Source organism: Cricetulus griseus, chromosome 2 (genome assembly GCF_003668045.3).
Source record: "Cricetulus griseus strain 17A/GY chromosome 2, alternate assembly CriGri-PICRH-1.0, whole genome shotgun sequence".
In the NCBI taxonomy this organism is placed as follows: Eukaryota; Metazoa; Chordata; class Mammalia; order Rodentia; family Cricetidae; genus Cricetulus; species Cricetulus griseus.
In genome coordinates, this window is record NC_048595.1 from 5,812,118 (window position 1) to 5,837,862 (window position 25,745).

General features: G+C 46.2%; 1 protein-coding gene and 1 long non-coding RNA gene across 9 annotated transcripts in view; one reads left to right on the top strand and one right to left on the bottom strand.

Moving 5' to 3' along the window:
* Rere (arginine-glutamic acid dipeptide repeats) overlaps nucleotides 1-25,745 on the bottom strand; it is a 329,883-nt gene that overhangs the window by 50,675 nt on the left and 253,463 nt on the right. The window lies entirely within an intron of this gene.
* On the top strand, nucleotides 37-5,180 carry LOC113830816. The gene is made up of 2 exons (XR_003481843.2): nucleotides 37-1,138; nucleotides 2,083-5,180. It is a non-coding gene; the product is annotated as an uncharacterized LOC113830816 (long non-coding RNA).

Genomic DNA, 25,745 nt, shown 5'->3' on the forward strand with positions numbered 1-25,745 from the left:
AGCTGCAAAAAGCGGCCTGGATCGCCGCCGCGGCCCGCTCGGCTCCGCCCAGCCCGGCCCCGCAGGCGGCCGAGCACCCGCCGCGGCCTTCTGGGGTCCCCCTGCGGGCGGGGTACCACAGCAGCAAAACTTGCTCCCCACGCGGGCCAGGCCGTACACCCACGGCGAGGCAGCAAAACCCGCACCGGTGCCCACCCCCTGTGGCCGCTCCGGCCCGCGGCGGAGGTGTTCGCTCCTGCCAGACACGGGTATCAGCCTGCACTTCACAAGTGATCACCACGGAAGCGCCCCAGCCAATAAATCACCTGCCCACCGGGGAAGAGGGGCCTCCCACTCCGGGTGTTAGAGACCCGCGGGCCAAACGCTGGGAAGGGCCAAACCTGGCCTGTAAGACCCATCTGCAACCTCCTACTCTAGTCCTGCAGGCTCTGCGAGTTCCGATTTCTCCCTTTGCTAGGATATGACTCATCACTGTCAATTTCCAATGTAATTGATACAGTTCAGTGGGAACAATCTGTGAGACACAAGAAAACAGCAAACACTCCTCTGGTACGAAGAGTGACTTCCTGGTACTTGACTTCTGCACCAGTCATACAATCAACAGGCATCCGAAGCTGCGCACAGCATCTCCGCCAGAACTAGAACAAGAAGGAGCTCTGCCCTCAAGGAGTTCTAGTCAGTTCAAAGAAGCAAATAGATATGGATGACTCTTGGGCCTATAAGGAAAGCAGCGGAGGAACAAAGGGTAGTGGGTGGAGCTAGGAGGGGGAGGCTCGACTTAGGGGAAGTGACAAGGAAGAGCAGAAGCCTGCCAGGTGGGCTCCAGCTGGACTTCAAGTTGACCAAGAAGGACATAGGAACATTCTGGAAGCTGCAAGGACAAGAGACTGAGGATTCCGGCTGCATAGAGCTCTAAGGAGCTGAGGGCACACAGGGGTTGAAGGAGGAGCTTTCCCTGGGGAAGCCCCAGTATGGACCAGGAAGAGAACAGAGCAGAGCAGAGGCTGGCACACTGCACTGGTAGGAAATGAGGTCATGAACTCACTTTAATAATTTACTCAACACCTAGCACTGGGAGGGACTCTGGAAAACCCTGCCAGGACATGTACTAAACTGTGACTCGCTTTCAGCAGATAAGGTAAGTGCATGGAGAGTCCTTCCAGAACACTCTGAGGTAGGACCTGACCAAGCATAAAGAAGCAGGGGTACCTCACCTGTGCACCAAGGAAGCCCACATGAATGACCGTGGCCTTTGGCAGTGGAGAGCATCTTCACACCAAGGCAGGAGGGCATGGGACAGGTTACCAAGGGGAGGGGCAGCATTTATAGGGCTGGAGGGGGCTCTGAGAAGAGTAACTGGGCTATGGGAGATAGTTTAGGGGTGGAATGGCAAACTGTGGGGTAAGATGTAGGGTTAGTGCCCAGCGACACACAACACATTCACCAGGAGAGAGGGAAGAGGCTGGCTTTGCAAAATCTGGGCAATGTGACAGGAGAGTGAGAAAAACCATTCAAACCAATAGTAGTTACTAAGTATCTATCTCTTCATCCCCCAACATAAGGAAGTCTACCACTACTCCCATTTTACAGACAAGGAAGCTGAGGCACAGAGAGTTAAGAAACAGACCAAGGTCCCCAGCCTCACAAATCCTTATGTTTCCTGACATTTCCTATGAAATTCAGTCTATATTGGTGGCTACCTAAAACTACACTTTCCAGCTCATTTAACACCAGCTTGCCAGTTCTTCAGTTCTCCTGACAAGGGCTGCTCAGCCCTTCCTTCCTCCCTACCTACTCAGCGCAGGTTCAGGCATTGCCTTGAGCCCTACCTCCAGGAACTAACCTCACCAGACAGCCCATTACAAGCATCTGCCAAAGAATTTGTTAAAACTACAGATTCTAAGTACATATTTGTAATCCTAGTGCTAGGAAGATGGGAGGAAGAGGATCAGAAGTTTAAGGTTATTCTCAACTATACAGCACATTCTAAAACAGCACAGGTTTCGTGAGACTCTGCCTCAAAAAAAAAAAAAAAAAAAAAAAAAAGCTACATCTTTTCAAGAACAACTTTAACATTTGCAGGACAGTGCTGAGGCTCCTGAGCCCTGACTTCAACCCCGCCACTTTCCATGCAGACTGCTAAGGATGCCAGTTTCCAAGGTTCTTTTCAAATACAGACTCAAATCCCTCCTACTCCCTCCAGAGTGGAGTCCTGTGGCCAGCCCCCCCGCCCACTCTCTCATCTGTAGGAGACTTCATTGATGAGGTAGGTCTGTAAACCCTGCAAAGGCAGGAATCCCCTCCCTAGGGTGCTGGGCAACTGGTATCCTCCAAGTTTTTGAGACGCGTTGGGGCTGGGCTGGAAAAGACTAAGAAATGGAGAAGGGTCCATAGCCAGGCACCGTGGAGCTTGCCTACAATCCCAGCACGTGGGAGATGGAGGCAGGACAAGGAATCCAACCATTCTTCTGTACATAGTCTGAGGCTGCCCTGGCTAATCAGACCCTGCATTAAAAAGTAAAGCAGAAGGGGAGGGGGAACAAAAAACAACCACCAAAAACCCAATACCCCACAGCAAACCAACCATCGCCACCACAGGAAGGAGGGTCCAGCCTGAGCCCTGAGAGCAGACCTGACCTCCACGATTCCTGACAACCGATTCTCCTGGTTTTCGTGCCATCACCTGGCCCAATTCTTAGCCTCTAAATGTGTTTCCAGAGTTCTGGGCTTTCTTCTAAGCAAAGCTCCATGACAGCCTCCTGCCGCCTGGCTCTGAGTTTCTTGCAAGATGTTCACTGTATCCTAAGGCTGCCATCTATGATCAGTTATCAGATTGTCTTACAGACATCTCAGACTAACCACACTTCCAGAGATATGAATTTGACATCTGATGGTGAATGGAGATCTATGTATGCTAAGTACAAAGTGCCCTTGCCCCCCCCCCCACACACACACAAAAAAAAAAAAAAAAAAAAAAAAAAGAGGAAGTAAAAGCTTCATGTGGCCAGTGCTGTTATTTCTCTATGGAAAGCCACAGGCCTCAAAACCAGCCAAACATCTGCCTCTCAGGAGGACTTCACCTGTGGTTTACCAGAAATGCAGAGTGGCCTCTAAAATGGAAACAGAGCCACGCCCTCAGAACACACAGGGTAACTGGCCGTCAGTATGGGAGACTGCCCTCTACAGTCGTGAGCACCATTCCCTCTGTGCATCCCTTTCCATGTGAAGACCTTCATGGTTTCAGTAGTGATTTAATCATTACCACAGACTTGTTCAAAGAGGATGCTCAGTCACTACGTTCATGGCCATGTTCTGTTCCTTCCAAGTTCTTATGTATCATTTCTCTGTCCCTGATGGCACAGACATTAGAATGCCAGGTTGCCAAGGGCGACAGAGAAAGATGCAGGCATTTAAACTGTGAAACCCACTGGGTCACATGCAGGTGCTAAGTAGTCCTGCTTTCTGCTCCAGGGCTTGACAGCACCCCACTTTTATGTGGGTGCTGAGGCTCTTGGGAAGTTGGCACTTGTTTCCTTGGTATTTTTCACCTCCAAGTAACCTGAGTGTGCAGCGTGGGAGCAAAACCACATTGTTTCCTATTTCTGCATCCTCACAGCCAGATGAAACCCAAACAGAAACTTGTACTTAACTCATCTATGGCAAAGAGAATATTCTGGATGATCCAACTCAGTTCATGAGTTTGATGCAGGTTTTTCAGTTCCTAACAGGGAAAACATAATGCCTAGATTTAGAAAATGTGAATAGGGGCTGGAGAGCTGGTTCAGTGGTTAAGAGAACTTGTTGCTTTTACAGATGGTTTGGTTTGCAGCACCCACATGGAGGCTCACAGCTCTCTGTAACTCCAGTTCCAGGGGAACTGACACCCTCTTCTGACTTCAAGGGCACCAGGCACACACATGGTGGACTTACATACATATAGGCAAAACACTTATTCACGTGAAATAATTCTAAAAAAAAATTTTGTTACAAGTATCCAGTACCATTAAAGTTGGAGCTCTGCCCGATCCCCATTGTGGTTGGTGTGTGTGTGTGTGTGTGTGTGTGTGTGTGTGTGTGTGTGTGTGTGTGGACAGTAATTGAGGCCATGAAGTTAAAAACACAATATGAAAAGTCTGGCCATCAGTAAAAGGTTTCTGAACATTCTACAGTTAGGAATTAATGAAAAACTCAAATAACACAGTCAAGTTTCTGTCAGCACCACCCATTCATTGCAGCCTGCTAAGCACAAAATTCGTACTCGGTGCATGCCACCACGCCACACAGTGCTAACGAATGTACACCAAACACCTTGGCTCAGATTCAAGATGGAGGGCAGTGTTGTTGTTACTGTACTTACAAAGTTTTCTGCTCTTATGGAAATAATGGCTTAATTAGGGAAAACAAAGACTTTTAATATTTTCCTCATTAAGTATCAAATTAGTCTATCTTTGGATTACGTTGTGTTGAGAATGCTTTCGTAAAAAAGAGCTGTTTGAAGTTAAGAGCTTTTGTTGTTCTTCCCAGGACCCACACCAGCAGCTCACAACCACCTGTAACTCAGCTCTAGGGATCGGCATGGTCTGCTGGCCTCCACAGGTACCTTTAGATATGAGGCCTTCACTCATACAGACACATGTGCATATGTGTGTGCGCACACACACACACACACACACACAAATAAAACCAAATCTTTAAAATCGGACATTTTGAGGGCTGGTGAAGTGGCTTAGCATGCCAAGAGGCTTGTGGGTAAGCCTGACGACCTGAGTTCCATCTCTAGGACTCTGGCGGAGGACAGAACTCCTGCATGCTGTCCTCTGGTCTCCACATGAGCCCCAACACAGATGTACTGACACACACATATTAACAGTGTAGGAGAAAAACATTTTTAATAAGGATGGCTTTTGAGTCCTGGCTTGGGATTAGAAGAGAGTTTCCAGCTGTTTCTGAAAAGGTCTTAGTCATACTTCTGCCATTTGTCTACGTTTTCATGTGAAGCTGTGTTCTCAACACTGATGTCATAAAACCTAAATATTGAATAATTCTGAAGAACCCCAAAGATGCTCAACATCCAAGCAAGATTTCTTTTATGTCAAGCAAGCACATCCATATCACTAATATGCAAATGTTCTCACTGCTAATAAATGGTAAAATGAGAGGCATACCAACTCACCTTCAAATACATTTCTTTGTGATTTATTATCAGTGTATGTTTGATTTGAACATCTATTCTTTTTATTTTTTTTTAAGATTTTATTTATTATGTATATAACATTCTGCTTCCATGTATATCTGCACACCAGAAGAGGGCACCAGATCTCGTAACGGATGGTTGTGAGCCACCATGTGGTTGCTGGGAATTGAACTCAGGACCTCTGGAAGAGCAGTCAGTGCTCTTAACCGCTGAGCCATCTCTCCAGCCCCTTGAACATCTATTTTTATATACCCATCTACCCAGAGCTATCTAGAAACTTCTCAGGTGGAAAGGGGTTGAAAGGAGAGAGTATTCAAGAGGCCCTAAGACAGCCTACTGCTGTGTTTCACAGAGAACTCTGACATGGCTGTTCAGTCACAGCCATTCCTGAGATGGAGATACTTACAGAAATAAAAAGAACAAGACTGAAATGCAGTAACATTAATCTCACCTACAGGTTAATGTGTTCAGAGGTTCCTTGTGTGCTTGGGCAAACCTGTCTGCAAGCTGAGAGAACATAAACGGCCTACAAGCCAGCCATTGTGCTCTCCTGTCCTGTCCACCTTGAGAGACAGCTAGCTGGGCCTGGACAAGAAGCCTCACCGTTAGTCCCACTGGTCAACAAGCACATCTGCAGTTCTGTGTGTGTGTGCTGGCATGGAGAGGGCGGCACTGCCTCAGGCTCCATGGGCAGGACTTTAGGAGGCAGGGCTTCCATTTCAGATGGGAGGGAATTAGGTGACACCCAACAGCAAGTCCTTGATTCATGGAGGGAGGGAGGAAGGGAGGGAGGGAGGGAGGGAGGGAGGGAGGAGGGAGGGAGGGAGGGAGGGAGGGAGGGGCAAAGGTGACATACATAAACAGGAAACCTTGAGATGGGATGGGGTGCAAACATTCAAAGCAATGTGTAGGTCAATGATGGTTGCTGCCCCTTTCAGTATTCAAAAATTATCTATAAATAGGCAAGTAAAGGGCATCCTCACTGTTTATTCTTGTCTCAGCCACTTCCAAGTTGGTCTTTTACATAAAATTCTTAACCCCCTGCAACTAAAACATAACAACGATGAAGAACTGTGAGCATCCAGCTGGACAGCAGCCCCAAGAGTAATGGGACAGAGTGAGTCCTGCGGGGGCCAGGTGTGCCTAAGCCTCTAGATCACATGCACACACGGTTCCCTCCAAAGAGAGAGGCTAGGCTGCATCCCAGTCTGAGAGACCTCTGCATTAGCCACTGGCTGAGAGCTTTCAAAATTAACTCCCTCTGGTGAATTTTAACTAGTGGATCACAGTCAGAAACTCGCCATGACTTCTCTACTTGGTTTTCTTACATAACAGTTTAGGAAACACTGTAGGCATTAAAATGAGTCCCACTGTGAAAACAGCTTTCTGCTCTACCCTGCTTGCTGCACAGAACTTCATGTTAATAGCGCCCTGGTTCTCAGGGGACTGACAAGCAGGCAGATCTACAAGTAAGCAATGTACAGTCGCCCTCCCAACCCACCCCCAGAGACAGACACAGAAGTGTGAGCCCATCAGCCAGGCAGTAAGAAAACCTCCCCAATGCTCTTTGAGAAGTGGAAAGGCTGAGGGGTCCTGGGTAAGGAGTGAGTGCTGACACCTTTCTAAACAGGGTGCTGCATCATGCCTGCTACCTATATTGCAGCTGTCTGACTGACAGCCCACTGGGTGGCAACCTGTGCCAGTGCAGCATATAGTCCTGGTAATCAACTAACATCACCCACGCCAAATCTAAGACACAGCCTCTGAGAGCCACTGTCACTCTGCTGTAAGGTGTGTCCTTTGCTATTGCTGTGAAGCACTTACACACTAATGGAAGGTATCCTTCCTGGTGAGACACCATTTTGGCAAAACAGCACTACAATGTGCCCAGGTGGAGACCACTGCTCCTGGTCTTGGTTTCCAGTTTAAAGGCACTCCATAATGGCTAGTGTTATTTCAATCCAGTTTAAAGTTTAATTAACTTACAGTTTCGGCATAGCAAACTGAATAGCAATAAAAAGCACTACCCTTTGGGGATGGGCGTGGTGACACACAACTTTAACCCCAGCACATTAGGAGGCAGAAACAGTCAGGTTTCTATGAGTCTGAGGCCAGCCTGGTCTACATCGTGAGCTCCAGGCCAGCCACAGTGAAACCCTATGCCAAAAACTCCAAATAAACAAATACTATTTTTTATTCGTTATTGTCAAATCTTTATTTTATTTTTTACATTCACACTCTATTGCGAGATGGCAAAGTTCCAGAAACGCCAAAGAACTGTAAAGAAGCAAGTAATGGTCCCTCTTATTTGTTGAAATACAAAAAATGTCTTCTATAAGTTCCATATAAAAGAAAATATGCAGGGGCTGGAGAGATGGCTCAGGGGTTAAGAGCACTGACTGTTCTTCCAGAGGTCCTGAGTTCAATTCCCAGCAACCGCATGGTGGCTTACAACCACCTTGAATGAGATCTGGTGCCCTCTGCTGGCATGCACACAGAAGACTGTATACATAACAAATAAATAAATAAATAAATAAAATCTTTTAAAAATTATGCAAATTACTTTTTCAGAACAGTTAAACCCACCCACAAATGTTTCTAACTATCTCATAACACATTTTGGGTTTTGTAGGTTACTTTATTTTCTGTGTATGGGTGTTTTGCCTGCATGTGCCAGAAGACGGTATCGGATACCCTGAAACTGAAGTTACAGACGGTTATGAGCCTGGGTCCTGGGAACAGACCCCTCTCTCCAAATTTGATATGTTTCCCTGAGTCCAACTTGAAAAGAGACTTTTTCAGAAAAGCACCGTCCAGTCTCATGCCCTGATGTGAGGCTATGGGCTAAGGACATGACAATCAGTGTGGATACAACACGGAAGGGTCCTAGGCCACATGCTCAAACCAGACTAGTCCTGAGCCCAAAGACCTGGCTCCAAGTTCCCTGAGTCTGTATGGTTCCTTCAGGTCTCAGTGTAAAGCATGGTGGCAGTGGCAGCAACACAGGCAGCCACAATTTAGTCACCCAGATGGGTGTCCCTGGGCCCATTAAACAACAGAACATGGCAGGAGCACTTGCTAAGTGCTCTGTGTTTTCATTCATCCTAGGAACTCTCTGCTGCACTTGCTAAGTGCTTTGTGTGTTCATTCACTCATCCTAGAACTCTCTGCTGCCCTCCTGCTGCAGACTTCCTGTTGTGAACAGCACGCTCCCTGGAGGGTTAGCCACCATAGACTCACACTTTTCTGGGCTAACTTCCTGCATGGACCTCCAGAGCCTCAGCACAGCCACCATACCCTTTACCTCAAGAGTTGCCCCTCGGTTACGGAATTCATGTGTAGACACTCTACTGCTACTGTGACTGCGATTAGGTAGGGACTAAACCACTGCATAGACATATAACCACCACAGAGCTATTAAAGCCCATGGTTATTCTCAGGGCTCCAGGCTGTCCTGTTCCACCTATAGAGTTTGCCCTCACTATGCCCCAGTCAGACCTGGCACAGGGTTAGTTTTATATGCATGGAGACTCCACCTACAGCTTGTCATGTTAATCCTGGGCTTCCAAACTTCTTTCCCCTTGGCAAACTACTGTGGAGGCTCTTAGCTCCCTGAATCCCTGCTGCCAGCTATAGCTGAGCTATAGAAAATGCGCTAAATTGGTACATCTTTATTTATTTATTTGTTGAATCAGGGTTTCTCTGTGTAGTTCTGCTGTCCTGGAACTTGCTCTGTAAGACCAGGCTGGCCTCAAACTCAGGGATCCACCTGTCTCTGCTCTGAGTGCTGGGACTAAAGGCGTACGCCACCATACCTGGCCCTAAATAAATAAAGGTAACGATAATGATATGGTGTTTGAATGAGAAATATCTTCCATAGTCTACGTATTTTGCACATTTGTTCCCTGGTTGGTGCTGCTGGGAAGGTTAAGGAACCTTTAGGGGACAGAGCCCTGCTTCATCTACAGTTCTCTTTGCTTCCTGGTCTAAGTTAAGATGTGATGCGATTCTCAGCTTCCTGTGCTAGCTGCCTGCTGCCATGCTTCCTCTGACAACCTATGACCTCTCTTCTCTTCCCTAAGTTGTGCTTGGTCGTGGTATTTTATCACAGTGACAGAAAAGTAACTAATGCCAACAGTAATCAAAGTTTAGCCACTGTTTGCTGAGTGATGATGGTTCTTGCCTTTAATTCCAGCATTGGTCACCAGGACAGCCTGGTCTAAGAGTGAACCCGAAGACAGCCAGGGCTACACAGACAAAAGCTATCTTGAACCCCCACTCCAAAAAAAAAAAAAAAAAAAAGTTCAGCCACTTTGGAAGCATCAGGCAGGACAGACAAATTCACCTCAGCATCTCCAGTTGTCATTTCCTAGCCTGGGAGTGAAGGGGCCTTGAAGGGTTCCAAACCCACAGACCATCTAACTGTGTCCTACCAAATCTCACCCAGCAGATCCACTCTTGAATTCTCCCTCCACAGAAATTTCGAGGGAGAATGTATGTCTAATGCTGTTTTCAGGGTGTTTTTATTTGTTGTTAGGAGTGATTTGATCTCTTATGTAGATTTCTTATATAACCTTAACCTCAGCTAGACCTGGCAGTGTACACCTGCAATCCTAGCACTTGGGAGGTAGAGGCAGAAGTTCAAAGCCAGCCTCAGCTACTGGATGAGTTTGAGACAAGCTGGTATAGTACAGGAGACCCTATCTCAAGACAAAAACAAAGAAACCAAACCAAACCCTTCAGTCTCAAGGTCAGTCAGGCATGTGTGTAAATAAAAGGCTAACTGCTCTTGGGACAATGTACATGCTCTGCTTTAACAACACCCAGTTCTAGACATCATGTGACTGAAGAGGGACAGAGCTGTTACAGCCCCAGAGCCGATGGCACGGGGCAGGTGGTCCTCGAATACCTGCTGGCTGGCTTCACTCCATCTCCTGACAGGCCTCCACTGCTCAGTTTCCAAGACAACTAACAGCACCAGGGCTGCATTATAGTCTCCAATCAAACTCAGCCCTGCCAGAGGATCCAAGCCACACCACCCTACCAGATACCCACCCAAGAAGCAGGAAGTAAGTAAACAATTTCCTATTTCACTATCTTTGTGTGTTTACCTGGCTGACTCTGCTGGCAAATGAAAATTACTCAAAGACCACACACTCGGTGGGAAGACGACCTCATGTCAGATGGCTCAAGTAGCAGCTGAGCCCTCCTAGCTACCTTGGCCTATGACTCTTGAGTCAGATGACTGTGCTGAGCACACCAAAGTCCTTTCATTACTTCAAGCCCTGTCACTGTGAGCCTCAGAGGGCATGCTTCAGTGCGCTGGCCCAGTCAAGTGAGAGGCTAGGTAAACAGAAGACCAACAGGTGCAGAGGTTCAGCTGGCTAAATGCATCTTGCCAATTATTGGCTACATGGCTACACTCAAATTAAAAATAACCTGGCACTAATAACAGAACCCAAACAGCCATTCTCTCCCTGTGATATCATCCAAGAGTCTCCATAAAATGCTCCAGAAGTGGTTCATACCCATGCTGTTAAATGCTCAGCTTTCATTAACAATGTTGATCTCAGCACAGAGCAAGGCGCGCGCGGGGGGGGGGGGGTGTAAAATAAAAAGGAAATGTGGATTTTCTGTTAAAATGCAAAGGGGAAAAAAAGCCATTTTCAGCAAGGAAGCCCTTTGTAAAATTTGTAAACAAACAAACAAAACAACAACAACAACAAAAAAAAAACCCCACCATGCGCTGTGGATGAAGACCTGGGTTCACTGCCCGCCAGGGGCAGCAAAACATGCCAGTGCTGGGGCGGTAAAGGCTAGAGGAACAGAAGTTGATGAGAGTCCACAGCTACATAGCAAAACTCAAAACAACCTGAGCTACAGGAGGCTATGTCTCAAAAAACATGTATCTATAAGCTTTACATTATAAAGTAATATATTTATATAAGTATGAGTGCATTTGTATTACATAGGCACATGCACTATTTATATATTGTTTACCTATGTTTTATATATTCACATGTATCTACCAGTGACTGGCAAATAACAAGACACCCACAGCACCAAATGATCATCTTTATGACTGCACTGGCACACTTGTGGGCAATGATGACCTGTAATTTCAAATTAAATAAGCCATATCTTAAATCGTTATGACTACTCTCAAGTTCCTGAATCAGGAAAAGGCACCACAGGCTCATTTCCGTTCCTGGTAAGGAAGAGGTGTGGAGGCTGTGTTTTTCCCTTCATGTGATATGAGCCTGGGCACCTCATCGGACATAGTTCAGTTAAGATGTCACCTCCCAAAGGGAGGAAAATCAGCTGGGTATGGTGACTTACACTGTTAGCCCCAGAACGTGAGAGGCAGAGGCAGGCTGATTTCTGTGAGTTCAAGGCTGGTCAGTCTGATGTACATAGTACATTCCAGGCCAGCCAGGGCTATGTGTTGAGACCCTGACTCAAAAAAAAGAAAAAGAGAAGAACAAAAAAGACCAAGAGCCCAAAGGGAAGGAAAATCAGTGTCATTTTAGGAAAAACAGCCCAGTGGGGCCAAGAAGTTCTTCCACCAAAGCCATACCTCAGTCATCAACTATTGGTCGCTGTCTCCCATCCACCATGAATGATGGCTGTCACAGTCAGGCAAGCTCCTAAAGGGAGCTCCTAGACAGGAAGCTGCTACAAGCCAATCACAAAGCTGCTCTCTCTGCTGGGTTTGGTTTAGAACAGCAATGCTCCCATGATACCTCACTTCTGCCGAGAACATTGGTACTGAGGGAGCACAAACACAGCTGTGTATAAATTACATACACAAACAGATTAGCTCTAGCTATTTATAAGGACCACAAACATACGAATAGTGCACTAGAATACACGGCTGGACACAGAGACGGTGCACTAGAATACACAGCTGGACACAGTGACGGTGCACTAGAATACACAGCTGGACACAGAGATGGTGCACTAGAATACACAGCTGGACACAGTGACGGTGCACTAGAATACACAGCTGGACACAGTGACGGTGCACTAGAATACACAGCTGGACACAGTGACGGTGCACTAGAATACACAGCTGGACACAGTGACGGTGCACTAGAATACACAGCTGGACACACTGGGCTGAGATTCTTCTGTGCCCCCACCCCCTATCCAATAAAGAAGACTGCACTCAGAAATAATGTGGTTTTCGCCTGTGCTTGTAACATGGGAGAAGTTATTTGAGATATGAAGGAGGCACTGCAAAAAGAGCTGTGGAGTTTAATTTTATTCTTGCTGAGTAATTTTTAGTTAGAAGGTTGTGATTAAGTCAGGATTGGTGGTGTACCAATCACTCCTATCATCTTGCAAGTGGAAACATGGCAACAGTGAATTCAAGGCTAGCCTGGGCTACAATGAGAAAGACCGTAACAAAAACGAAAAGGTGGAAGTTACATGGGGTGGGAGAAGGCAGTGTAGGCAGAAACAGAACGTGGCAAGAACAGGAGTGTTTACAATTAACAAACAGAAGCTCTATCTTCTCTAACGGGCACAGATACACGTGTGTACACACATGACAGAGACCCACTATACCTACAAACAAAGCCAGAATCTTTGTCTCTTGAAACGTTTTTTTTAAAAGATTTATTGATTATAATGTTCCGCCTGCATGTATGCCTATAGACCAGAAGAGGGCGCCAGATCTCATTATAGATAGTTGTGAGCCACCATGTGGTTGCTGGGAATTGAACTCAGGACCCCTAGAAGAACATCCAGTGCTCTTAATGGCCGAGCCTTCTATCCAGACCTTGAAACATGTTTTAAAAGGAGACTATTTTACGGAGATTAATTTTAGCTTCATAGCAAAAATCAAGGAGATATCTCCCATATAACCAATTAAGACTTTTTAAAAGCTTGTTTTAAAAAATAAGAGCAATCAACACTTTATGCTTCATTAAATCAAGAACGTACATTTTATTTTTTTTTAAGTAAAGGCTGGGCCCTGGCCAGGCCTGATTCTATCAAGGTCCCCCAGCTGACCTCTGGCAAGTCACTAACATTTCCCTGGTCTAGACTGAGTTTCTCATCAAGATGGTGCTTTGAGTGTCTCATTTACCACACAAAGTACTAGCTTAAAATTTTTGTGTGTTTCTGGCAAGGCATGGTGGCAAAGTCATTAATCCCAGCTATAGGAAGACAGAGGCAGGCAGATCTTTGTCTACATAGCGAGTTCCACCTAGGGCTACATGGTTGAGACCCTGTCTCAAAAAATCCCAAATTATTCATTGTGTGTGTGTGTGTGTGTGTGTGTGTGTGTGTGTGTGTGTGGTGTGTGTGTGTCAGAGAGAGAGAGAGAGAGAGAGAGGGAGGGAAGGAGGGAGGGAGGGAGGGAGGGAGGGAGAGAGGGAGGGGGAGATCCATTTCTAAGGCTTGGTTTACGGTGCTTACAGTTCTACCAATAAATCATTTCCCAATCTGGGCTTGGAAAAGCACTGGCCACGGTTTGATTGCTCCAGCCCCAGGTTGCCAGGCAACCAGCACAAGGGGGAAGTCTGAGAAGAGCTGACAGATAGCCAAGTGGCTGAAACAACAGACTTCTCTCTGTCAAAAATGTGTTTCAGAGCACCACTTGCCCACCTCTGCTCTCTGCTAAACACGACATGACTGTAAAATCAAAATCAAAAGGCCACAGTAATAAAAACACACTTCCTGCCCAATTACCGATTGTTGAAATGCTGTGGGGAGGCCCAGATCACACAGTGTATGGCAACAGAAATGTGATACTGTAAATGAGATAAAGTCAGCAGCATGTGAGAACCTGATCTAAATGCAGCTTTGTCGTTTCAAGTCGGGGGGCCTGCTGCTTAGAGGAGATCATCTGCCCAAGGAAGCACCAGAAGGGAAACAATGACTGTTAGGGTGTTAAAGAGACACACCAGACAACAAAGCTGCAGGCACAACTGCCTCATACAAAACAAGAAACTCCCTGACTGTTAACTGGGGCTACAGACAATGCATTTCCTCTCTCTAGCAGACTTCTTCAGGGAAGATCAGGGACCTCCTGGAAGCCATGATGGGGTTCCAAGTGGACTTCCAAATGCCTGACTATGGTATTCTTAGGATAATGTCAGATATGACCAGTCCAAGATACAAGAGTATTTGGAACACCTAAAGCCTGTGTCCTAAGCCAGCATGCTGTGCTAGCAGCTATGACAAGTATCACTTGTCTGCAGTGTCCTGCCATGAAGCCACTGCTCTGAACCTGACATCTTGGATGTTCTGGAAACTATCCGTGGTATCTGGAAGAAGGGTAATTCTTAATCTGTTTTATGCCATAGATACTTTGGCATTCTGGCCAAGCCTAACCCTTCTAAAAACAGTTTATGGCTGCCTAAAATACATGGGACTTCAAAGGGTCCAGTGACAATAACATTCCATCACTAAAACATTGTTAAAATTTATTATTTTTATGTACCTAAATGCTTGCCTGCGTGTTTGTATGTGCACTGCATGTGTATAGGGCAAAAAGGGGCATCATATCTGGAATCACAGGCTATTGTCAGCAGCAGTGTGGGCACTGGGAACTGAAGTCAGGTCTTATCCCTGAGCCATCTTTCCAGCCCCAACCTAAACATTTTACATGGTGTGCTGGAGTGAGGTATGTACTCTGTTAACACGGGTCTGCTGTAGGGGGAGAGGGGTGGTTGTTCTTTTTTTTTTTTTTTTTTTTCTGTAGTTGAAATCACAGCACGGGCTCCAAAAGACAAGGGCAGAAAGGGTTTCATCATTTCATGATCCTTTGGTCATGTCAGCCAGTTCATGCTTGGGGCTCCCAAGACAGTCCTCTCTAGTCCACATCTAGTCCACATCATATCAGGCCCCCAGAACTATCCTGGTGCCCAAAATTGGTGATTCAAATAGTTCTAAGGGAATTCATTTACAAACCCTCAACCTTCCTAGGATTCATACATCAGAGAAGAGCAGTCTTTGTCTTTCCTCCTCTCTTTTTATTTAATTTTTACTTTTGAGACAGAGCCCTGGCTGTTCTGGAACTCGTTCTGTAGGCCAGAGTAGCCTCAAACTCCAGATCCATTTACTCCACCTACCTCTGCCTCTCAAGTGCAGGAATCAAAGGCATGCACCACCACCAACTGGCTTAGTTCTGTCATACATACTTACACACACACACACACACACACACACACACACACACACACACACAGAGAGAGAGAGAGAGAGAGAGAGAGAGAGAGAGAGAGAGAGAGAGAGAGAGAGAGAGAATATGAACCCCGGTCCTCTGGAAGAGCAGCCAGTACCCTTAACTGCTGAGTCATCTCTCCAGCCCCTCTGTCCTATATTTTTAAAACAATAATAATGGGTATAAATCAGCACAGAACTTAAAATTCAAAAGATATAGTTTAAGGATGGAGGAATTTTAAAGTTTTAAAAACATTTTTTATGTGTATGAGTGTTTAGTTTGCATGTGTGTCTGTGTACATGTGCCTACTACTTGTGGAGGCCAGAAGACAGTGTTGGAACACCTGGAACTGGAGTTATAGGTGGTTGTGAGTCACCATGCGGTTGTTGGGAACCAAATCTAGGTCATCTGTAAGAGCAGCAAATGCTTTTAACCACTAAGACATCTCTCCAGACCCCCATTTTATTTTAAATGTCAACATCTGTGTATTTGAAATTATATCTTTGCAATGAAAACCCAACAAAGACTATTTGCCAGCGTGGCTAGTGGTGCGGCTCAGAGAGGGCACTGTTGCTGTCCAGCACACAGGAAGTGTTGGGTAAACTGAGGAGGTAGCCACAGGACAGACAGAGGTATAAAATCTCCTTGGCTACATACCATGTTCAAGGCCAGCCTGGGCTGCCTGAGAGACTAAAACAGCATGCCAATTTAAACTTGGGAGGAAGTGTGTGGTTTTAGGCAACATTGTTTAGATGTTTCACGGAGGCAACTCTGGTGGTGTTTTTCTGAGATAGCGCCTCTCACTATGTAGTCCATGCTGGCCTGAGTCTCAGAAATCAGCTGATTGTGGCTTCCTCTATGCTGAGACTACAGGAGTGCCACCATGCCAGACAGGAGGGGAAATTCTGTTTTGTTTTGTTTTCCTTTGCATCAATTGAAGGGGAACACAGAAATCCTCTGGAGTACCATGCACTGTCCACATCCACTAGATTCATCAGACTGTTGCTTTAACCTTAGGGAACCAGTGAGGGCTACTGAGCTTGTTGTTCCTGCATCACGGCCCTCTCTGTGCTGGCCTCCAGAGATCTTCCCGCATTCCGACTTCTGCTGAGGTTGTTTCTGTCAGAAATCTTTGTACTGACAGCCATTTAATAATTGTCTCTTCAATGCCATTTCCTGTTAGCAGTCTGACTGTTGAATTAAGTAACTGTTGAATTAATATACTTCCTTCTTAGAGGGAGGGTATACACTAATCTGAAGTATACTCGTGCAAGGCTCTGATTCCACCTGAAGTGAGAGCTATTTCACTTTTGCTTTTTGTCCTTGCAGTGAAAATACTCTTTAAGAAGTCATACCCTATAGAGGCTGTTTCAGTGAGACATCTGTATGATGTAAACAGAAGAGAGGAGGAAGAGGAAGTGGGGAAAGAGGGTGGGAGACAAGTATGAGGAGTAACAGGACATGAGTGAGGGCTTGGAGACCTCCCCCAGCAGCTCTTTTCCCATTGGTTAAGGCAGGCCACTCTGAGACAGGAAGTACCTGCCCTGAACTGCTCCACTCTGATCCAATCCGATCCGATCCGATCCGATCCGATCCGTGGACCCTTCTCCCCAGCTGCTCAGAGAGCAGGCAGGTGGGCATTGGTTGGGCTCATGCAATTCTATCTAATCTGCTGACAGCAGGAAAAAAAAAAAAAAAAAACCAAAAAAAAAAAACCCTGTTTTTACGCCCTGCAGGCTTGAGAAAGGATGAAAGAAATGTTCCTTTCAAAGAGGAAGTGAATCACCCACACATTAAGCTCCTCTGGGTCTTTGTTTGTTTGTCTTAGGCCTTTTCAGCCTGTCTGATAAAACATACTATACTGAGGAAGCTTCAAAGAAACGAAACCATGGTGACAAAGGGAATCCTACAGTCTAGAGTCCCATTTTAAGTTTAGCCATGCTCTTCTCAATCCTTTCTCCGGTGCACAGGGAATCATCACCCACAGCTACTGTAAGATCCCAGGCAAAGGTCTGTCCCTAATCTAGTAAATCATAGGGGGAAAAGCTGACCAGTCATTTCTGTGCCTAGCGTTAGGACAATGTCTAGCACGTAGCAGAGACCTAATCTCTGCTCAGTGACTAAGCAGACAAACAACAGGCAGAGGCCTCAGAATCTCAGGTATTAGGCATGTGCCCATCCATTCCCCAAACCCTGCCTCCTCACAACACTGCTGCACCTTTATCCCACGTGTTCAGGGTTTAGTTTATCTCAGTCAGGAAGGCCTGTAGCAAACAGGTCATCCCGAAAGCTGATGCTATCTCATAAACAACAGCACTGGCTATGTCCCTGTCCAAGGGACCTAAGTTGATGGCCAACTGCACACATTTCCTCCTTCCCACCTTGGCTCTTCCAAAATAGTTCAGACCATTCTTATTCCCAGCTAGAGACATCATAGTAGCAACCCCAAATGGCTACTTGTGTCACCACAACTTTGACCCATACAGTCTTCTACAAATGCCCCAGTGTCCCCTACTTCCAACCTCCTCTTCTTCACATTAAAATCTACACAGCATCCCTCTCAGTGCCTCCCATCACAGGCAGGACCTTAGTTCAGACAGTGGCAGCCCACCCACTGGCCTCACTCAGCACCTTTATTAAGTGGTCCTGCACCTGTCTATCGGCATCACTGTTAAAAAACGAACATTTGCCCACAGACCTTGAAGCTCTGTCTGTGTCTGCTCCGGTGTTCTTTATTCTAGCTAAAGTAGCCCTTGGGGAAGTCTTTCCCATGGACTCCTGCAGGTCTAACAGTAATCCACAAACCCCTTCCTGTTGGTGGCCCCTGACCATCCATCCACTCCTGTACCACCTGTCCTCTTCTCCAAGTCATCTGTGCAGCCGGGACTCTGGAGAGCTGTGATCTTTGACAGTGAAAAAGGGACCATTGTGGGAGGGCAATGGTGTAATATGACAATGACAGAAAGACAGACAGACAAGACAGACAGACTTCTCCAGGAAATCCCATGCTGCAGGTGAGATCAGTCTGAACTTGGCAGGGAAGACAACACCTTACAAGAGCTCTGATAATTCGGCTTCCAGCTCAATCTACATATGCACATTTCCTGACAGCTGTTTTACCTTTTCTATCTATTAATTCCAACACAGAAAAGGCAAGGAAAGCAAGAATTTTTCTCTCCTTAGTCTTGGCCAACACTGTAAATAAACCCGCCCACAGCCTCTTACCGCTTTCTGCCTCCCTTGTGCAGTAGAAGCTACAGACAGTAGTAAGTCCAGGCCCTGGTCACAACCATGAGGATTCTCTGCGAGGTGTCCCTACTGACTCATACTACCTTAAAAAGAAGCACTCACTGCGTTTGGGCATGTGGATTCACTTGAGGTGGAGGCAGGAGGATCAGAAGTTCAAAATTGTGCCTGTTATAGTGGCCAGTCTGGGCTTACTGAGACCCAGCCTTTAAAATACATATTACTCATTTCCTAACAGAATGTCTAACAAGTTAAACATGGAACAAACCATTTGCCTATCTTCTACTATCTCTCTGTCTCTATCACAGTGGCCATCTTCTGCCTCTCTTAGGCCATCTCAGAGGGCCTCTTCTTAAACTGTACTGCTATTCTGGCAACTTCCGCATACCCTGCTCTGCAGCTTAACCTCATCAAGCTGAGACCCCTCAGCTGAGCCTCCTGTGCAAACAAGGAGCCCCCTTTCATCAGGCTTCATTGTTACCAACTGCTACATCCATTTACATCTTTCTCAGCCCTTCAAAGGCTCTATCCTCAGGTCAGCACCGGCCTCCTCTGCACTCAGGTGCCATTGCTCTTTTTCTTGTGACTTGGCCTTTCTAGAGAGGCCGTGTGAGAGGTTTTGGAACACAGTGGAGAGCAAACACTGCCAGCCATAGCCATGTGCTCTGTAGCCAGGCAAGGGCCAAGTGTGTCTGTGACCACTTCTCCATGTGTAAATGCCATGCCAAATGCTCAGGACACCACCTGATACTAAAGGTCTCATGAGGTTCTCTAGTCTTCCCTCTAGCTTCCTCCTGCTCAGAATTCTCCAGGGTAAGGCTCAAGTAGAAAGGTCTTCCAGTGACTCCAGATTGCAACCCATGCTGAGTCAAAGGTGTGAACTGACATTTTTCAACACCTTTTCCAAGCATCATCCCAGTCCAGTGGTTTCCAGGATCACAGCAGCACTGACCAGGGCCATGTCAGATTCTGATCTAGCTGATCTTTCGTGTGGGTCGAGGTATTGGGACCACTTAAATCTCCAATAGTGACTACTGTGTGGCTTCAGAACCCTCCCTCTTGGACTCCTCATGCTGCTAATCAGGCTGATCCTCAGAGGCAGTCCCAACTCTATCACCCCAACAACTCAAAAGCAGACAGACTTCTCAGGACTGCAAGGCACAACTGGCCATCTTTGCTGTCCCCAAACCACAAGCTGCACTGAGATTGGGCAGCCAATTACCAACCCACCCTACTCTTCAGGACTCAGTGTCCTTCCTTTACCTGGGTATCCATGCTGCTTGGTGAAATCCCACCTGTCCCACAAGGTCCCCTCAAATTTCACCTCCTCTATGCATCTCTCCTAACCTACTATTGCCTAGCTCCTCGGTTGTGGGGACTTGAATGGTGTCAAGAACTGCAGAGGCACACAGAAAAGTTTAAACTATGTTGTTGTCATTCATTTACATTCACTGCTAAACCTGTCAAAGATACCATAGAAGGACGGAGGTGCCTGCCACACTGTCAAGCAATTGCAGGGTTAGTAGTGACTCCGGCTGAAGCCTTAACAGTGTATTTGTTTGAAGTTAGTGCTTGCATCCCCTCTTCAAGACAGTTTCTCTGTGTGGCCCCTGGCTGTCTTGGCACTCACTCTGTGGGCCAGGCTGGCCTTGAAGTCATAGAGTGCTAGGGTTGAAGGCATGTACCGCCATGCCCAGAGTGTTCCCTCCTTTTAAATAAAGGAGTCAATGTTGTTTTCTAAACCTTTTTTTAATTTTTGGTCTTTTTTTTTTTTTTTTAAAGACAAGATCTCTTTATTATGCAGATCTGGCTGTTCTGGAACGTACTATGTAGTTCATAGCTACCAGGCTGGTCTTGAACTCACAGATATCCGCTTGTCTCTGGCAGACACACACTTGAGCTTTAAAACAAACAAAAAAACAACTTACGTCAACTAAAAACACTTCTGGGGAACAGAACTAACAGTAATGGGAACAGAAGATCCAATGAAGAACTGTGGCGGTGACTGTGGACAGAATGATTGGAGAGCACCCGGCAAAGCTTGTACAGTGCAGGCAGGCGGCAACAGGGGGTGCAGCTCCATGTAAGGTGAAGAGCAGCAACCTTTATGTGCAGCGCTACAAGCAAATCTAAAGTCAGTTATCCAGAAACAGACAAAAGTGTCTCCAGCCTCAAGCATCCACGTCCCTTCTGCGCACATATTCAAGTGCAGAGGGAGACCCCTCGCACAGGCACAGCCAACAGCCGACATCCTGGTGTGCACCCGTGCCCACTGAGCATATGCAGTGTGGAGGCACAGGACTAAGGTTTGGCCTTCTTGAGATGTGGGAGCAACATGCACCACTGTGAAACCAGGAAGCCAAATAAATCCACCTGGATCCTTGGACTGTCCGACAGGAATTTAAAAGTGGAGGGGGAAGATTATGCTGCTGGCTGAAGTCAGAGTTCTACATGCGGACAACTCACCACAGTCAGGCTGCTCTCGGGTATAAAGTTCCACAGAGCTCAAAGCTGAGAACAAAGCTGTGCTGGCTCTCAGAGTGATCGTAAACAACCTTAAGTCTGTGCTGCTGAAGGACTGGGGGATTCCACTCCCACAGCCTAGACTGAGAAGGAGGACCCTCAAAGTTCAGAGCCGCCCCAGTCTTCTGTGGCATGGGAGCAGCTTTGCCTGACAATACCCAGAATCCAATTCTTCTCCAGGGCATAGCAACAGCACAGATGTTGGTTCCTTCCACATATAGAGTCCACTGTTTTACATTTTACATTGTCGGGTTGCCAGGTGCGTGTGACAGGTGCCTTTACCTGCTGAGCCATCCTGCCACCCCCTACTTGTTATTTTCAAAGTTTCACTAGGTTGCTCAAACTGGCTTTGAACTAACCAGGTAGCCTAGACCATCCTTGAGTTTTCCATTCTCCTGCCCCAATTTCCCAAGTAGCTGGGATTACAGGGATTGGCCAGCAGGTCTAGCTAGGCTTATGTCTTCTCCATAGACTGCCAGGCTTTTATAGGCACCTCCTGCCTGATCTTGGCACCGGAGCTTCTAGACCAGAGAGCAAAGAACAAAACTCACCCACTCACCTTCTCCACAAGCTAAGTTTGCCTTGGATTAGCAAAGTGGGACCCATGGCCTCAAGAGAGACAGCCTAGGTACAGTGGGTGGTGGCCACAGGTTGTGGCCCTAAGGCATTCTGTTTTTAGTGTCCCGGGAGCACACACTTTAATAAACTGGCGGTATCGGTAGAGGCCTCTGAGGCCTCAGGCAGCACGGCACAAATTTCAGTGGTTGAGCTTCACCTTCTTACTTGCCTTTAGACGTGCAGCTTTCCTGTCCCTTCCTCACCGGTTCTCTGCTCTATGCGTCTGAGGACTTCCTAGTTCTCACTGCCAAGATTAACTCTACTAACAACCCTTTGCAAGGCAAGCAAACCCTGGTACTGATAGAAGAAGGGAGGCAACCAGAGGTTGGGAGATGTATCACAGCAGGCAGCCTCGAGAGTCAGTTAACAGGCTAGTCACTCTGCTTTGTAAAGAGTGCTGAGTTGTACAGAACAAACTGTCAGTCAGCGAGGCCAGGCCAACCTGGGCCACTGTTGCAAGCTCCTTCCTGTTCACTATTAATACCTTACTAAGTCTGGTAGACACTGGCAAAGGGTGAGACTGTGTGTGGTGTGCGTGTGGGGTGCATTGCTGGGAACTGAACTTGGAGACACACATGTGTGTCTACACCACTGACATACTTGTAGGAACTGTAATCGAGTAAGTAAAACCAGACAACTGGGGGCTGGGGGAGGTGTCAAACAAAGATACAAGGGGACAAGGACTAGCAAGTGTACAGTTGACACTGAAGCTCAAAGGTGTGCACGGGCCTGCAGTGGGATGATAGCAGCAGAGTGGCCTCACCGGACAAGCCACTCCATGGAGGAGCTTCTAGTCTATCTGACCCAGTTAAATATTTTCTGATTATCTACCAACCTTGTCTCATGTGCCCGCCAGATTCTGGGAATACAGATTTTAAAAAAACTACAGGAAAACCAAACCAAAACAAAAAATCTACAGCAACTAGACCTCAGAGTTGAGCATGGAGACAGGTGAAGAGCCAAGGACTGGATAACTTCCAGACACTCACTCCTCATGAGAATGCAGTGCTGGGGAGAAAAGAACAGAGTACTGCTGGGGAATTAACCCTGGACAGAACCCTCATTACTGCATGCAGCACTTCCTCTAGGCAGTGGACACAGCAGGATAGCAGGGTATAGGAATTCCAGAACTCTGGAAGCAGAGAGAGGGAGAAATCTCTGAGTTTGAGGCTAGCCTGGTCCACATAGTGAGCTCTAGACCAGCCAGAGCTACATAGTGAGACTCCTTTGCAAACAAACAAACAAACAACAAAAGTCAGTGGACACAGAAACTAGCTGACTATCAACAGTATTATAAAGAGCCTTTTCCTAAGCAGACTTTTAAAGCCAGCATTGGGCCCAATGAAGAATGTTTTAAAAAAAAAAAAACCTTTCTCTTTCCCAGGTGATTCAATTCAGAGTATTAGCTTGATAGTCCTATATTGTTCTAATTCTTTACTTCCTGGGTTAAAATTTGCTGGAAATGTCTAACATAAGTAACTGTTACTCCATGGTGGGGACAGGTCATACTCTTTCCTTTTCTGGTATATTTCTTATGCCTGAGTACTCAGGAAAAACAGCTCCTTGCACAAATGTGGGATTCAGAGTAAACACAGATAGGAAACAGTCTACTCACTGAGCTGGTGAGTCTGAAGAGGCTGACTCAGAACCCTACACAACTGAAACCAGAGACAGCAGGGAGGGGCCAATGCATGAGGAAGCAGAAGAGCTCACAGGACCGCCCATTCATTCAGTAACAGGAATGGAATTCAGAGGGGCAGGCATTAGCTTCAAGATGCCCACAGCCTACTTACTTCATCTCTTCCTGGGACTCTTCTGGTGTATCTGCCCTGGAACACTGTAAGGCAAGCTTTCACCTAGCCAAGGACCACACTCAGACTTCCAGAAGATCACCCCACAGCACAGTGAGCATGCTCACACAGCATAGGGAAAGCTGGGACTAGATGGCCTCCCGCTCAACTCCAGTAGAGCCCTCCACACTGGATAGGATGGATCCTAACAGGAATGAGGGGTCACTGCACTATGTTTCTTTGGTCCAGAATGCTCTCCTGGTTGGCTCTGAAACACTGTTTAGGTCTTTACTCAAAAGTGACATTTCAGCGCTACCTTAAGTAGAATGTAGTGTGGTGCCCTGCACTGCACATTTCTTCCCTATGTTTTTTCTTGTTAGCACTAGGTTAACATACAACACTTGTCACTCCGTGTTAATTACCTTGCTCAGTACAATGTCAACTCCATGGGAGCAAGCATATTTGCCTATATTGCTCTGCTAGAGCCTCAGCACATAAAATCATAGCTGCCTGGCTGGCTTTCAACCCTGCAAGCCCCTGGCAGTGGTGGGGCTACCATGACCATTACTAACTCTACAAGAGAGACCTGAGATGTCAGACAGAGGGATGATAGGAGCTCTCGCCAAGTGAGTGCCATCCTCTCAGGACAGAGCACATCTTCTACCTCCTTCCTTTCTTTCTCCCAACACTGGAGAGAAACTGCTCCCAGTTAGCAGTCTAGGATGTCTCTCTCACCCATCAAAGAGTAAGACTCTGATGTTGATATACATAGAATGTCCAAGCACACACATTAAAACTGATTCTGATCCGTTGCTAAGGGACTGAAGAAGAAAAGGGTTTCCATTCTCTTCGTTTATAAAATATCCACTTTGTCTGCAGGAGAAATACATGCAATTTCTCAAGCCCTCTTGTGTCGTGTTCTCATTTTTTAAACGAACAGAGAAAGATGACTGAGTGGTGAGAAGTGTATGCTATCTCCATTTTTCTTACATGCCCTTGAAAATGAGATGAAAACGTGGTTTCAACAGCCCACTGCCCTAGTATTTATGAATCTTTCAAGCTGAAGACATCTGAAGAGGGACACTGTCCCTCTCAACCAAAATTAAAAATGTTCCATAAAAAAAAAATCTTTGATTTAAAATGATTATCCTGAGCTGCAAGGAACAATACAGGGCATGCTCATATTCAGTGTGGGGTTCTCTTTCCCCATCTTGGCTCTGCTCTGTGTGGCTTTGAGTCCAAACACAAAACACAAGCGTGCAAGCACACACTTACACAGGGAGCCCTGGGTGATGATGACACTGTGTACTGCTGGCTTTAAAAGAAAATCAGGTAAAAATATGGCTAGGAGATAATGAGTTTAGAAAATATTATTAGTAACAGAAAATGAAAAGGACTTTTGCTTTACAAATGAACAGGGAAAAAACAGAAAGAAAAACATTTCTTTGACCACACTGTAATAAAGAGGACTGGAAAGTGATAAAGCCATGCATGGGAAATGTAAGGTCTCAGGTGAATCTGTCCATTTAACCCAGAGGCAACTTTAACTGACACAGGAACTAAAATACAATTTAAAAAGACCTCCTTCCAATGCTTGTCCTACATCATTTACTCTAGGATTTAAAAAATATTTCTCCTTATAGCTTGTTAAACAGTGGAATCTTTCTACAAACTAATTGACAGAACTGATTGCCTTCCACCATCTTCCTGCACATATAATTGATTTTTAATTTACTGTCTCATTTCCGAAAGGACTTGACAATAAACTCTACTTTATCCACACTATCGACTTCTTTAAACAGGAGTTTGGTTCAAAGGCTGATGGGAATTAATCACAGAAACAGTCCAATTTTACGACACTTAAAATATCAGGTAAATCTTACTGCATCTACTTTTTTTTTTTTTTTTTTTTTTGGTCACTAAGGTCTGAATTGACCTTGGGTCACACTAAAAGCACATACCCGCTGAGTAGTCAGTGTTGTTTCTATTATGAAGTAATGCTTAGCACCCATCTCTCTGCTTCCTACTATTATAGCTAAGAACTTAGATGCTCATTAGAAACCGAACCAATTTAGCCAGGCAGTGGTGGCTCATGCCTTTAATTCCAGCACTCAAGAGGCAGAGGCAGGTGGATCTCTGTGAGTTCCAGACCAGCCAGGGCTACATAGTAAGACCCTGTCTTAAAAAAACAAAAACCCTG